This window comes from Lutra lutra, chromosome 5 (genome assembly GCF_902655055.1).
Source record: "Lutra lutra chromosome 5, mLutLut1.2, whole genome shotgun sequence".
NCBI classification, from domain to species: domain Eukaryota; kingdom Metazoa; phylum Chordata; class Mammalia; order Carnivora; family Mustelidae; genus Lutra; species Lutra lutra.
Window position 1 is genome coordinate 55,628,558 of NC_062282.1, and position 17,229 is coordinate 55,645,786.

Consider the following 17,229-nt stretch of genomic DNA (forward strand, 5'->3'; position numbering starts at 1 on the left):
TGTTTAAAGAACATACTTTCCTGTTTTTGCATAGTAGGAAACACAAACTACAGATTTTCACTATTCTGTAGCATGCTTCTACTAGTTCTTCTCAATCTAAATTGTGAAAACTGGTATATTAGATAAATGATCAAAATGCCTCTGTATAGACCTTCCCTGCATGTATTTAGCATAATGACTGCTTGTCAGTTTCCCTGATTATCGGGTTACCATGTGGGTTTTCCCTATGTGCTGTTGGGATTGACTAATATTAATTCAGAAAGGTTTGGATTTAGTCTTTCTTCACTATAGAAGGTTAGTTAAGGGCACTTTCTGTTCTTGGGGAGACCATGATTATTTCTTTTTCTTTTTTTTTTTTTTTTAAAGATTTTATTTATTTATTTGACAGAGAGAGATCACAAGCAGGCAGAGAGAGAGGCAGGCAGAGAGAGAGAGGAGGAAGCAGGCTCCCCGCCGAGCAGAGAGCCCGATGCGGGGCTCGATCCCAGGACCCTGAGATCATGACCCGAGCCAAAGGCAGCGGCTTAACCCACTGAGCCACCCAGGTGCCCCCATGATTATTTCTAATATCAATTTTTTTTTTACTGTTTACTGTGCAAATTTGCCTTATTTTACTTCTTCTATGATTTTATATAATTTTCATATTTTTCTGGATGATAAATGTAAAAAAATTTACCTATAACACATAGCTGGTTCTATTTCTCAATCATTGTGAAGTATAATCTTTTTTTTTTTTTTTTTTTTTTTAAAGATTTTATTTATTTATTTGACAGAGAGAAATCACAAGTAGTCAGAGAGGCAGGCAGAGAGAGAGGAGGAAGCAGGCTCCCCGCTGAGCAGAAAGCCCGATGTGGGGCTCGAACCCAGGACCTGGGATCATGACCTGAGCCGAAGGCAGCAGCTTAACCCACTGAGCCACCCAGGCGCCCCTGAAGTATAATCTTTTATATTAATTAGAAATAAATGTTTTGGGCATATATATATATATATATATAATGGAATATTACTCAGCCATCAGAAAGGATGAATATGTACCATTTTCATCAACGTCAATGGATGAAGTGGCTGAAGTAAGTCAGTCAGAGAAAGACAATTATCATATGATTCATATGAGGAATATAAGAAACAGCACAGAGGATCATAGGGGAAGGGAGGGGAAAACAGAATGGGAGGAAATCAGAGAAGGAGACAAACCATGAGAGACTTACAACTATGGGAAAGAAACTGAGGGTTGCTGCAGGGGAGGTGGGTGGGGGGATGGGATAATTAGATGATGGGTATTAAGTGGGCGCACGTGGAATGAGGGGCACTGGGTGTTATATGCAACTGATGAATTACTGAACTCTACATCTGAAACTAAAGATGCACTATATGTTGGCTAATTGAATTTAAATTTAAAAGAAGCACTAAGAATACTTTTCAAGTTAAAAAAAATAATAGCCCAAATGAATCACCAATGGATAATCAACCAATAGATTAGCAATTTTTAATTGATGACTCTTTAGGTTTTTTTTTTGGGGGGGGATTGGTTCATTGAAGGAAAAAATGTATGATACAGTCAAGCAAACTTGTTAGGAGATTATAAGGGAAGTGTAAATATTTGACAATTATACTAAACACAGTTATCATGATTTTCAAAGTTAGCATGTCTTAGTCATTAAATATAGAAAGATGATAAACAAAATGGTATAGTTGTTATGAACATTAGACAGTGATGTATTTTTTATGAACATTTTTTGACTTTTCAGCAATAGAAGAGCTTAATGAAAATGTTACATTTTTTTTATATTTCGGCTTTGGCCTTTTTTTTTAAAGCTTTAATATTCTTTTTAAAAATTTAGGTAAAGTATATTATGCTCTGTTTGCCCTGCTTAATTTTTTCATATTCAGATTTTCAGCTTAGTGCTAAAATACTTTCAAGGTTTTTGAACAGAGGGGGACACTTATAGGAAGAAAGTAAAATAATCTGAGAAACCTAATTTAAGCAACCAGTTATTATGTTGAGAAACATAATTCAACATCTTCAATTCTATAATTGATTACTTATGTAATTGATTAATTATGTAATTGATTACTGTCCATATGTTCCGCCTAGCCTTGTTACCTCTGTAATTAGTACTGGTTACCCTTTCTCTGTGCTATGGCTTGTTGTATTAGTATTCATCATCTCTCTTCTTCCTGAGTGCACCATTCAAAATTAGGACATGGTAATCACACACATTAGGGTTTGAAATGATCTATTACTGTAGGTCATCTAATATCCTTTAGAGGGCAATCCTTGCTATATTATACAGTGTTTTGGGGGGGTTATTTTAAATGACTCAAGGAATAAAGATTTCCCCTTTTCCTTATTACACAACTAGTTTCCCTGTAGATTTCGCTCTGCTTTGATACTCTAACTAGTTGCTAACAATCAAACCATTTCTTTGACATATGTAAAATTGCACAGACTTGTAATACCTCGGGCACATTGTGCTCTTTAACACTGCTATTAATATGTTAACAGGTGGAAACTTATTATCATCTGACTGCTTGGAGTGTGAAATATCTTATACTCATTTCATTTTCAATTCTTTGTAGTTTATGGTTACACTTGATTAAAGGTGGTACTGTGAGCACTTCAAGTTGTTTTAATTCAAGATAAAAATGCTGAGGACTACATTCAGAAATATATTAGGTATTGATTCTCTTGTGGCTTTAGTACTTGTCTCGTCTGAATTCAAATGCAAAAATTCTGAAACAGAATGGGGAAAGTAGATTAATGCTTAACCAAACTATAATCAAAATTAGTAAAATGAATACTGTGGAAGAGTTACAGAGTAGTGTCAGGGAAATACTAGAAAGCAGGTTAATATACTAATATAATAGTTTTTCAAATATAGAATTTGAGAACACTGATGATGGACACTATTCTTTTTAGGCTATTGCTTTTCTGCATTGCTTTAATATTTTTCAAGCTAAATGTATACTGAAGAATGGCGACATTAGGCCTACTGGTATGAAAGAAGTATCAGTGTTTTAGATGTGCTTTGTCTACATACTTAAGGATATGCTTTCTTGATTTCTGCCGCTTTGTTCCCATAATCCAAAAAGGAATGCAACAACCGAACACCAAACAACCGTACTTGGAAATAAATATAGTAATTCTATCCTAAATAATGTTAGGTAGAAGACTGTCCTTATGCCATTAAAATATTTCTTACTTAGAACATAATGGGAAGTTGATACATTATATAATCATTTGAAGTCTTGAATCTATGATGGAATTACCAGCTAATCCATGTCTTCTTTCTAATAGAATAAAATTATGTTTCATAACAAGCCTAGCTAAATTTAATTTACTTATACTCAGGCCTAAAGATGGAGACTAGCTGAGAAACTAACAGCAAATGCAGACAGAACTCACTCCCCAGAAAGTCTAGTCCTCCACAAGTTTGGTCTGTTGCTTCAGTGAAGGTGATCTCATGTCTTCATGCCATATGTCATGCTCTCAAATTTTCATTCTCAAGATTATGTCACTCTCTCAAGATTTTTAAGAAGGAAGATTTTTAGGGTGCCTGGGTGGCTCAGTGGGTTAAGCCTCTGCCTTCGGCTCAGGTCATGATCTCAGGGTCCTGGGATCGAGTCCCACATCGGGCTCTCTGCTCAGCGGGGAGCCTGCTTCCCTCTCTCTCTCTGCCTGCCTCTCTGTCTACTTGTGATCTCTGTCTGTCAAATAAATAAATAAAATCTTTAAAAAAAAAAAGAAGGAAGATTTTTAAGACTTTTAAGAAGGTATATCTGACTGAATATGGAGCATACAACTGTTGCCTCAAAACACTGGGAAGGAGAATCTGAATCTAATTATGTTAATTTTTCTATTGGTAGGAATTAAACTAGCTCCCATCAAGTCTATACATGATTAGAAATTTCTGAAAAGGTGTGATTCTAGAAAGTGGGAAGTGGTGAGTAGGGAGACATTAGAAAGCTGAAGTAAAAGCCACTTCAAATACCTATGTGTGACAGCAACTATAGTAGCTATTAAATGGAATTAAAGTGAATAAGACAGAGGCATCTGGGTAGCTTAGGTGGTTAAGCATCCAACTCTTGATTTCAGCTCAGGTCATGATCTCACAGTTGTGAGGTTAAGACCTGATTAAGACCATGCTGGGCATGGAAACTGCGTAAGATTCTCTCCCTCTCTGACCACCCACATCTCTTAAAAAAAAAAAAAAAAAAAAGAAAGAAAGAAAGTTAAAGTGAATAAGACACCACATTTACCCATATGGCTTTAATCATTTTGGCGAAACACATTATAAACAACTAATATATGATTGAAATAGTCACATCTGAAAATACTTAATAATTTCTTTCCCCTGGATAGCTATATTAATTATTAATTGTTGGGGAAAATAAGAAAAACAAGGCATTTACCTCAGATACTTCATTCATAATAGGTCATGGAATACAAACTTTTACAGTATATGAAGAATAATAACATTATGTAACTCATAGAGCTATCTTAAAGATTAAATTAGGTAATAAATTTATGGTACATAGAACACATCTGGCAATTTTTTTTAAAGATTTATTTATTTTTGCAAGAGAGAGAGAGAAGGTATGAGTGGGGGAGGAAGTGGCAGAGGGAGAAGCAGACTCTCCACTGAGCAGGGAGTCTGGTGTAGGACTCAATCCCAGGACCCTGTAATTATGACCTGAGCCGAAGGCAGATGCTTGTGACTGAGCCACCCAGGTGCCCACATCCGGCATTTAATGATTAGAGTTCATGTTGAGACACCTGGGTGGCTCAATCAGTTAAGCATCTGACTCTTGATTTCAACTCAAGTCATGTTCTCATGGTTGTGAAATCAGAACCTACCACGGGGCTCACTGCTCAGTGCAGAGTCTGCTTAAGGTTTTTCCCTCTGCCCCTCCAAAAGCTCGTGTACTTTCTCTCACTCTAATAAATAAATCTTTTAAAAAAGAATATAAAGAGTTCATGTTAATAAGAGTGCATGTTTACCTCTTAATCTTTAGACCTGAAAAAAGCCAACACTTTAATGTGTTGTTGCTATTACTATTACTCTAATAATTATAATAATACTATTTTAATTGTCTTGCATGTAATACAGTTTTATGAGATTGGCAAGTTTGAGTTCCAGATTAAATTTGATAGTCACTGATAATGTATTGTAAACCTGTGTTAAATATCTATATATGATGATATGCAGCACATTTGCAATAGAGATATATATCTCCTACTCTCTGCTTTCAAATTCAATGTATAATAATATCTATATATAATAAATACTCACACCTAAGCTTATATTGTTTATTAGTTTATTTCGCCTAGTTACCTCTTCTTGCAAAATATAAGAGCAATGAAGGTAGTCATATTTTATCTTGTTTACTGCTGTATAGGTAATTTACAGTGCCTCACACATAAGAAGTACCTAAAAAATTGTCGCTGGAAGCTGTATGGTTTCACCAGCAACACAGGTTCTATTCTCTTAGCTCTTCCAAAGAGCTTTTTTTTTTTTTTAAGGATTTTATTTTTTATTTATTTGACAGACAGAGATCACAAGTAGTCAGAGAGAGAGAGAGAGAGGAGGAAGCAGGCTCCCTGCTGAGCAGAGAGCCGGATGCGGGGCTCGATCCGAGACCCTGGGATCATGACCCGAGCCGAAGGCAGAGGCTTTAACCCACTGAGTCACCTGGGCACCCCCAAAGCATCTTTAATCCAAAGAGCAAATTTGTAAATTGGACATGTTCCTTTGTCTCTACCATCACCCCTCCCCCACACACATATTCCCCAGAGCTTTAAAACCTGCCTATGGAGAAGGCAAATATATTTCTTGATTGATCAGTATCTTTGCTTACTCTTATGCACTTCATGCTTATATTTCTTTTAAATGTGAAATAAATACATATATTCAGTCCCTAATTCTATTCATGCTTTACTAGTAATGACTCTGATTCTTTATCTTTCCACTTTGATTGCCATGAACCTAGTGTAACCCTTCAAACACCTTCATTTAATACAATGGTTTTGCAGTAGCTTCTTTAGCTTCAGTCTGTTATCATCTAAGTTATGGTCTGCTCTCTCTCTTCTACATCCATCTTGTCTTGAAGACACTGTCCTCTAAGGAGCAAAATGTGTGGTTGAACAAGTCCACTTTTATGTGGATTTTCTTTCATGAATAGAGTATAGTATAATGTATTCTTTCTTCCTTATGATTTTCGTATCAATGTTTTTTCCTCTGGCTTACTTTATTGTAAAAATACAGTATACAATACATATAACATACCAAGTACATGTTGATTGACTATGTTATTACTAAGGCTTGTAGTCAACAGTAGACCATTGGTAGTTAAGTTTTGGGGGAGTCAAAATTATATGTATTTTTGACCGTGCTAGGTGTTGGTACCCCAACCCTGTGTTGTTCAAGGATCAACTGTAAATTCAATTTCTCTATCACAATACCTTCACAGAGTTGTAATTTGCCTTGGATTTGTACAAAAAAGTAAAATATGGCTTTTATGAAGTTCTTATTTTATGTTACAAAACATTCTAAAACAACTTGCTTGCATTATTTCATTTTATTCTTTCCTTTGAATATCCATTTAACAGATAAAGAAACTGAGGCTTGTAGACTTCAAATTGTGAAAATACCCATGGCTAGAGATAGTCTCAAGATTTTAGTTTAAAATGTATCACTCTCATGTAAGCTTTCTAAACCACAGTTCTGGATTCATATGCATCTGCCTTTACCTCTCAATTTCCTAAAGTTCTAAGGTTTTCATAAGCAGAGCACATTGATATTCACTAGGGGTTTTTTACTTGTGTTTTTTGGTTTTGACAGAGGTCTTTTTATGCTATGGATACTATAAAGACTTCCTCCACTGATCAATGTTGTAAGAACAGATAAATAAAATGCGCATAGAGGAAGTATAAATCTTAGAGCCCAGTCCGAAATTGTGCTGGCTAGTGACTCTTAAGAAATACTTTTCAAGGCCAACTTGACTGATGGCATCGTTATGAAATCAGGTTTTCATTTTTAAAAAATTTTGCATTCTGTTATGAAACAAGTCCAATACAACCATACATCTGAAAATGAAGCTTTGATCTGTTTGTCCTTTTACATTTGTTCCCGTGGCAGCATTATGAGTATAAAGCATAAGTTTAAATGTTTCTTTATAATTTCAAAATTTCCAAATAGCTTAATAAAGTTCTCAACCTCATAGTGGGCTCTTGTAAAGTAAATCATAATTGCCTCTGGACAGATATGAATTGGAAAAGATTGATGCTTGTATTATTTCTCTACATTAGCCTTAATATTTACACCCAGATTGTATTATTGGGTTAACTATTTGGAACACCTTAGAAATGTGTGGAGAATAAGCACATAGATGGTTTTATTAAATGGACAATATAAGATTGTAAGTATCTTGAAACCCGGTATAACAAACAATAATAGCTAATCATCTTACTAATGCCTAATACTGTGCTAACTTTTGCATTTTGACATATTTAATTCATTAAATAATTATTTGTCAAATACCTGCTATTCACTAGATAACGTGCTGGGTGCTTGCAATAAAAAAGAAAGATAGCAAAGTTCTTGCCTTTATGAAATGAATGTTCTGCTGGGCCTCACTATCTACTGGGAGGTAAATACTATTTTATCCTGATATTTAAAATGAGAACTTCAAGTTTTCCTTGGACAGTTAGCTACTTGCCCCTATCACTTTGCAAAGCCAGAATTTCACTCACGTTTGTTTGACTTTGAATTCTAAGCAATTAAGCATTGTACTATACTGAAAATTAGTGGGCTGCATAGATTAAGCTACTGCATTAATACTGTATTTAAAATGTTATTTAGGGGTGCCTGGGTGGCTCAGTTGGTTAAGCATCTATCTGCCTTTGGCTTAGGTCATGTTCCCACAGTTCTGGGATTGAGCCCCATGTTGGGCTGTCTGCTCAGTGGAGAGCCTGCTTCTCCCTCTCCCTTTGCCTGCCGCTCTGCCTGCTTGTGCTCTCTCTCTGTCTGTCAAATAAATAAATAAAACCTAAAATAAAATAAAATGTTATTTAAAATGCTACCCAAATAATGTGTGAATACCTTGTATTTTGAATTATGCTTTAAATTTGTAATCTCTAGTTCTGCAGTTATTTTATGGCCTTCATGTACCTCTGTCTGTGAATGATACGGGTTGTTTGTGATTTGTGATTTGTGTTGCCTTGAGTGATAAAACATGTTGAGCTGTAGAAGAATGAAAAACTGCATAGGAAGCTGGATTAAAGGTGGATCCACTTAAAAGAATTACTTTGAAAGTATAAATTTTAGTTTTGTAAACAAAATGGAACTTGTTCCAGAAAGCAAATACATTATCTGATGATATTATTTAAAAGGTCATTAAAGTGAAGTAAATATGAAGTAGTCTAAAATTCTATCTCAGATAATAATAAATGTCAAGTGATGAAGTCATTTTCTAGAAGAGACTTTTCTTAAAGTTATTAAATTTAAATAGTTGAGCAGTGTGAAAAAACTATCATCTATCTGTTCATCCATCTATCTTTCTATCTATCTTAAATATCCAGGAAATCTGCTGTGTCAACCCCAGAGGGTAAGAACTGAGGCAATTCTACAAGTAAACAAAAAGGCTCTATTTCTATATTCTTCTGCTCAGCTAGTCACAACCTCAAGAATGAGGCTAATACCTAAAGCAAAATATTTTTTGGATATTTTGTTTTGTTAAATGAGTTTCAGCATTCTTCATATAGAATTCGTTAATAAGTTCTAATGATGAGAGAGATAGTCCCTAGGTCTTACTGTAGCAATTTGAAAACTGTAGTGTGTAAACAATCATCTGGGGAGCATGTTATAAAGGGGATTCTGGATTTTATGCTGTTTATAGGTATAGGGTAGGCTTCTTATAGAATTTTCATTTTTATTAGGAACTTCAGGTAATTCTGATGTTTCTGGTCCCTCATTGGGCTATTAGTGAACTTCCAGTTAACTTTACTAAGTCAACAAAAAAGACAGACTATTGCATGCAAAGATTAAAATAATTTTAAAAGTAATAATTTTAGAAAAACATTGTAGTGTGACTTTTCTATCTTAAAAATTGTTCCTTGAAAGTGACTTGACTTTAATCCAGTTACATTGATACAATTTATAAAATTCAAATATACTCACAGACCTATGATGTCATTGAAATATGTTTATACTTGGAAATAAACAGATATCTTGAATTTTTTCTTGATAGATCACAGTATACATACATGTACATTGATAAAATTAGATCAGATATGTAGGGGCACCTGGGTGGCTCAGTGGGTCTCTGTCTTCGGCTCATGTCATGATCCCAGGGTCCTGGGATTGAGCTCCACATCAGGTTCTCTGCTCAGTGGCAAGACTGCTTCCCCCTCTCTCTCTGCCTGCCTCTGTACATACTTGTGATCTCTGTCTGTCAAATAAATAAATAAAATCTAAAAAAAAAAAAATCAGATATGTAGAATGACTGAGTTGTCAATGAAATTAAGAGAAAATTGGTGATTTAGCTTTTAAATTATTTTTAAAGATTTATTTATTTTTAGAGAGAGAGAGAGCAGGGAGGAGGGTAGGGACAGAGGGAGAGAAATCCCAAGTAGACTTCCTGTTGTATGAGGAGCCCATGTAGGGCTTGATCCTGCAACCCTGAGATCATAACATGAGCTGAAATCAAAAGTTAGGAACCTATGACTGACCCACCCAGGTGTCCCTTTAGATTATTTGTAGGATGTCATCCTTGGGGTGCCTGATGGCTCAGATTAGTGAACCAGAATGAATCCATATACCAGGGAGGGTGGCCTACCTTAAACCTCAGAGACAGAAGTTCCTGTATTTGAGACCCTTCTAGATCTTGCCATATGTGTCACTTCATCTGGTAATTCACTCATATCCCTTAATATTATTTGTAGTATATGATACTCTAGTAAGTAAATTGTTTGCTGAGTTCTGTGGGCCATTCAAGCAAAAAAATTACCCCAAGAAGGGGTCTTAGGAATCTCTGGTGTATAGCCAGTCAGTCAGAAGCACAGGTAACAACTTGGAGTTGTGATTAGCATCTGATAGAGGGGCACTCTTGTAGGACTGAGCCCTTAACCTGTGGGATCTGACCTTAACTGGGATAGACAGTGTCAAAATTCAGCTAAATTTGTAGGACACCCACTCAGGGCCCACCAAGGATTGGAAATTTGTGTGGTGGTATTAGAAAACATAGCAGAAAGTAGAAATACTATATTAACTGTGAATACTTTAAAAATATTTTTTCTTTCATTGGCTTTTTTTTTAGCATAGTTTTCATTTTTTTTAAAGATTTTTATTTATTTATTTGACAGAGAGAGAGATCACAAGAAGGCAGAGAGGCAGGCAGAGAGAGAGGAAGGGAAGCAGGCTCCCCGCTGAGCAGAGAGCCGGATGCGGGGCTTGATCCCAGGACCCTGGGATCATGACCTGAGCCGAAGGCAGAGGTTTAACCCACTGAGCCAACTAGGTGCCCCAAGTTTTCATATTTCGACTCCTCAGCCCTTCTCTGTATCTTCCTCGAGAAAGAGTTGAAGAATCAAAATATGAAATACTAATGGGGTTCTTTAAGAGAACTTTGATGAGAGCAAGAAATCATAAGAAGGTAAAGACTATGAGGAAGGGGTAAATATGTGGGAATATCTAGGTAAATATTAATTTCATTAAATGATTTTAATGATGTCCTCTGGGATTTAGGGATGAATAGGTGGAAAACAGATGATTTTCAAGGCAGTAAAAATACTCTATATGGTACTATAATGATAGATACAGTCATACATTTATTTAAACCCATGGAACATAAAACACCAAGAGTGAGCCCTGATGTAAACTGTGAACACTGGGTGATTATGATTGTTATAACATACTACTCTGATGAAGAATGTTGGTAATGGAGGTATGGGGATAGGGGGTATATGAGAAAGCTCTGTATCTTTCCCTCAGTTTTATTGTGAACCTTAAACTTTTTTAAGAAAATAAAGTTTTAACTTAAAAAATTTTTAGAGACAATAAAAAGATAATAGGATATAATGAACAATTTTTAAAATCGTAATATAACAATGTAGTAGATAAAGGAAAATAAAAATTTGAATAATTTTGTGAGTACTAACCAAATTTGATCCCTACTGAAACCATTCTGCAAAAAAAAAGATTGATTTAAGGAAAACATCACAAAGCAATACAAAACAAAAAGCTCGGCCTAGATGTCTTCTTTGGTGAGTGCTTACAAATATCTAAACAATGGATAACTTAGTCTTGCACAAAAACTTTCAGAAAATTTTAAAAAGCTATGAAAACAAAAACAAAGAATAATACAAATGCTTTTGGCTCATATTATGAGGATAGAATACTTTAAGAAAGGACATTTTCATGCCTATCTTTAACATTAATATAGACTTCCAAATCTTAATTACAATATTAGCCAACTTGGAACAGCTGGGTGGCTCAGTCAGTTAAGTGTATGCCTTTGCTCAGGTCATGATCCCGTGGTTCTGGAATGGAGCCCTACATTGGGCTCCCTGCTCAGTAAGGAGCCTGCTTCTCCCTCTCCCTCTGCCCCTTCCTCTCCCCCCGCCCCAGCTCATGCTCTCTCTCCCTATCTCTCTTCCAAATAAATAAATAAAATAAAAATATATATATTAGCAAACTTAATTTGCAATATGTAAAAAGGATAATGAATCATAATCAGGTTGGTTTTATTCCAGGAATATAAAGTTAGTTTAACATTAGAAAGTTAATTAATTTAATGTAACTTTATTAACAGAAGAAGAAAATTCATATCACATCTCAAAAATGTTATAAAAAAAAGGGCTTGATAGCATCCTGTGTTCATTCATAACTTCAAAAATTTTAGACTGAGGACATTCCTTTTATTTTTGGTTTTCTAATAAATGTATATGCAACAATGAAAGTCCCTTAGGAAAAATTGTCCTTAATATTAAAATATTTAGTTTTAAATATTTAATATTTAATATTTAAATAAATATTTTTTAAATATTCAGTTTTACATGGAGACATAGGTAGCTGTTGTCCCCAGCCCTCAACATTTTATTGGAAACCTTAACCATTCAGTAAACCAAGAAAAAGAAAAAAGAAAGGAATATAATTGAAAAAAATCCTCATTATTCACATATAATGTGTAGATAGAAACAAAGAATACAAATAAAGTATTAAAGTCAATAAAGTATTATTGCAACATTTTTGGATTCAAGGCAAAGTACAAAACCCCATTATTTTTGTATAGCAACAACAAATAGAAAACAAAATTCTAAAACAATGTCTTGTAAAAAGCCATAAAAATATCAAATAATAAATCTAGCAGACAAAGTGCAATACCTTTCTGGAAGAAACTACCAAGTATTATAGAGAGAATTTAAAGAAAATGTGACTATATTGATATGTGTATCATATGGAGTGAAAGTTATAGAGTGAAAGATTCACTACTCTCAGAAAGATTCTGACTCTCCCTAAACTTAGCTTTTGATTCATTGCAATCCCAATGAAAATCTCAAAAGGATTTGTATGTGTATGTGTGTGTGTGTTTGTGTGTATAGGCTCCATACTTTGGGGCTTGAACTCACAGTTGTGAGGTCCAGACCTGAGCTGAGATCAAGAGTCAGAAGCCTAACCCACTGGTCCACCCAGGTGCCTCCCAACAGGAGTTTTTATGGAACATGATTGGCCTTACACTAAAATATTCACAAATGCAAAATGTTTATAGCCATCATATTTGCCTTGAAGAAAAATGAAGAGGGAAGACTTGCTGTATCAGAAATCAAGGCTAATATCACATTGTAGTAAAGGGACATGTTATTTGTGAAAGAATAGATGAATAATCAATAGAACATAAAATATAGCATATCAGTAGATGCATACATATGTGAACACTTAAACATAAATGATAATGTAGACCAGTAAGAAATGATAGTGCCTTTACAAATGATGGGGGAACAGTTGATTTCCAAATGGAAAATGGTGCAATTTGACTGCCCCCTCACACTGTATGTTAAAAATAAATTCCAGGAAATTATAAATTTAGGTTGGTAATAAAGACAACTTTTTTAGAAGGTAATATAGAAGAATATTTGTACAATGGAGTGGAACAGTATCTCTTAAATAGGACACACAAAGCATTAACCATAAAGGGAAGTGTTGGCAATTGGATAACATTAAATTCAAGAACTTATTTTCAAAAGATGTCATTAAAAGAATAAAAGAAGCAATTTACAGAGTGGGAGAATTTATTTACAATACATAGGTGGGTAAAGCACTCATATGCAGTACATATAAAGAATTCCAACTAACTAATAAGAAAAAGACGAAAGAACACACAAGAGAAATAGGCAAGAGGCTTGAATAAGATACCCAAGGGTCAACTAAAAGTCTCAAGAAAGTTCTTAACCTTTCTAGTATTCATGAAAATGTGGATTAAAACATAATGGGAGACCACTATGTACCCATCAGAATGGTTAAAATTTAAAAGGCAGCATCTCCATGTTGGCAATAATATAGAACCCTGGAAGCTCTCTTATATTGCAAGGGAATAGTAAATATTTGGAAATTAGTTTGGCCCTTCCATTAAGTATGAATGTATGCATACTCCAGGTCCCAGCAACTGTTAATCTTAGATATGTAGCAAAGAAGAATACATGCACAAGACATGTGCACAAATATTCATAGCAGCATTATGTAGGATATTTGGATAAACAGAATTGTCATACAAATAATGGAATGATATACATCACTGAAAACAACCGACCTATAGCTACACTGAACAACATGGCTGAATCTTAAAACTCTGTGATTGATTGGGTGAATGACACCTGACATAAAAGACTATATGCTGTATGATAGCATTTATACATGTCTCAAAAAATAAACCAAACTTGTTTTAGGGTTTATGTTTGATTGGTATAAAATATAAAGTAAATATAAAGTGATTACCATGAAATTTCAGTTACATTTTAGAAGAGGGGAGTAGGTAATTGTTGGGAGGGCATTTAAGGGTTGGATCTCTAGGTTACTATCAGTGCTCTATTTCTTAATCTAGTGGGCGATTACACAGGTGTTGGTGATATTTTGTTTACTTTTGTATGTGAGATATTTTATGATAAAAGGGGTTAAAGAAAAAACAATTTAGTTTCAGCATCTTCTTCAGAAACTTCTAATAGATTCTTGGGGGTAGAGAGGAGCTGGAAAAACTGTACTGAGAAACCAGAACTCTGGCCAGGTTATCTCCATGAGTGGCAACACAGTGCTTGGAGGCAAATTACTAGAATCGGGACATGTCAATCAGGTGTACAGTTCTATGGAAACAAACAAGCGGCAACTCTCTTAGCACTGCTGCTCCAGACAGAGCTAACCAAAACAAACAAACAAACAAACAAACAAACAACAACAACAAAAGAGAAACTAGATTCCTGAAGGCCGGTTTCAACTTTACATTTTGTCTGATGTCCTTGCACAGTTGCATACAAATATCTCCTTACCTGGTCTCCAAGTGGCCATCTGCAAACAGAACTTTCAGAAGTGGGATTAATTAACTTTCATGACCAATACTTATTTGAAAACTAAGGCTGTGCCATGGATGGGATGGTGGTGATTAAAGTACTTTCTAAATTAATTGAGAAAGTTTAACTGCTTGTTAGCAACACTTGAGGTAAAGGTACTTTTATCAAAAGAAATATATAGACTTAAAATCATCTGTTGCCTGTGGTTATTAAAATTTTTAAAATTCTGGTTTTAGCAGAATATCTGGCTCAAATCTCAATTTGAGGAGGATTATATTTAAATTTTATATAACAAGTATATTTGAAATATGTGGCTATTAAGTCCAAAAAACATTAGAAGATATTTTGGACTTAATGGGTAAAATATGTCTAAGAAGGTCAGCACCATAATATCTGCCTTTTAAATATTACATCATTCTACATTAAGGCCCCACTTTTCTGTCAGCGAGACTCTCCTGCTGCTATGAAACTGATTTTCTCTATTGTTTTTTAAAATCCCAAAATGATCTCCTGCATAAAAATGACAGTTTTTACTTCATTTTTGTTCAACATTTTCCTCTCCCTTTTCTCAAATACATGTTTGTCTTTAATTTTGCAGAATCTCCTTTCTGTTTTCTTTAGCTACTATTTGTTTCCTTATGCCAATGAAACCATAATTATGCAATAAACTCAATCACCTTTAAATAACTTGGGTTATTATATCAAGTGCTTTTCTGATTTTGTTATTTTACATTTTACTGATTTATTAACACTTAAATTTTGTCTTAGGCTTTCTGTCTACTATCTCTATTGCCCTAAATCTCAATCATTCCATGATTTTCATTACCATTTGTTGCTAGTAGCAACAAAGTCAATATTTATGCCCCAGAGAGTTGTCCTAAGTACTAGATTCATATTAACACTATCTCTATCAACTCATCCCAGAACTTGGTGATGGGTAAGGTATCCTTTTTTATTTATTTACCACAACATTTGTTGAGGACATCTATTGTTAGAGAAGAAATTTATTTAGTGAGGTTAGGGCATGGAAAAGCATTTTCAGGTGGAAAGAAATAATTTCAAGTATGTAAATGGTTTGAGAAATTTAGAGATTCTAAATTCATGAGTAACTGTCCAACATCAACGGTGAGGAAAAAGAAAGAAAAAGGGGTATCTGTTTAAAAGTCGGATTTATTTGAATTTGTTAGTATTTTCTTAAATTTTAGTCTCAATTTTATTTTACCTGAAAAGTCATTGATTTCTATATATGAGTAATTCATTATTTTGTTTACTAAAACCATGTGGCACAGTAAATCTTAAAGTTGAGATCATTTTACCAATATTATTGTTATGGTAATATGAAAGAATTATATTACATACTCAGTGCCTTGAATACACAAAAAAAAATAAACAAAAGATGTTCTTTTTGTACTATGAAAATGGTTTGTATTTGTACCTCTCAAAACCTTCTCAAAGTATATATTCTGAAGCTATGGCATATTAAATATGAAATACAAAAGGTCCTGAAAATGTTGAAAAGACTTAGAGTCCACTTATATGAAAATTATTTAAGTATAAATTGAAAGTAAAAGGGGCAAAAATATTTTTTCACACTCAATACAAATGGTACAAATGGTGTATTTTATTGGTTTCATAAATTCTTATTCTTCAGACATGCTTAACATTTATGACATACTTAATGATAGTAAGAACCTTTGCCTTCAGATGGCACCCTTATAACCTAAGTAGGGATTCTCAAACTTGAGCAAGCATGAGAATCTCCTGCAGAGTTTGTTGAAAGCTAGATGGCTGGGGAAAACAAACAAAACAAACAAAACAACCAAACAAAGAAATAAACTTGGGTGGCTGGGCCCTACCCAGAGTTTCTGATACAATCAATAGTCAGTCTGGGCTATGGACTGAATATTTGCATTTGTAGCAGTTCTTAGTAGATGCTTTTGGGAAGACACCTTGGGAAGCGTGGGCATATAATAATAATACATTCTTTCACACCTGTTTTAAAACAGTTTAAAAGTTTAGCATGCTACACTGATAGATACTTGAAAAAATTAAAAAGTATGCTTGACTTAGGACTTGTATAATGCTATCCCTTTCAGAAAATTCTTATTTAAACCTTGACCAAGCCATTTGCACATTTGAAATAAAATCATTTACAGAAAGCTTCAGGGAATAATTTCATTGTATTAATTCCTAAACCAACATGCTTACTGAAATATCACAAACTTTCAAGTCTCCTCACTAGAACAACACTGTGCAAAGGACTACTTATTTGGAGAACTATTTCAGGAAGAACTCCAACATCATGAGTGATTATTATGCACAGCAGGTGTTAAATGAATTATTTATCAAATATGTTTTCATTATTTCTCAGTGAAAACATTGAAGATTTACTTTCTAAGCCCTCAGTTTCAACAATCATTTGTACACAGAGCAGGTCTTTACTTAGACAAATATTTATGGATATGCTTTCATATGAAAAATGAAAGCTATTACAAACACAAACACTGTACCATATTTTGAAAGCATAAAGTGAATAATTAATAAATAATTATGCCATTTGATAAACAATTTTCTTCATTGCTCACTTTACTTCATTTTATATTTTAGCATTTGGCACTTTTTTAAAGGGTTTATTACATACCCCTCTCTCAAAGAAAAATGTAACCTAAAAT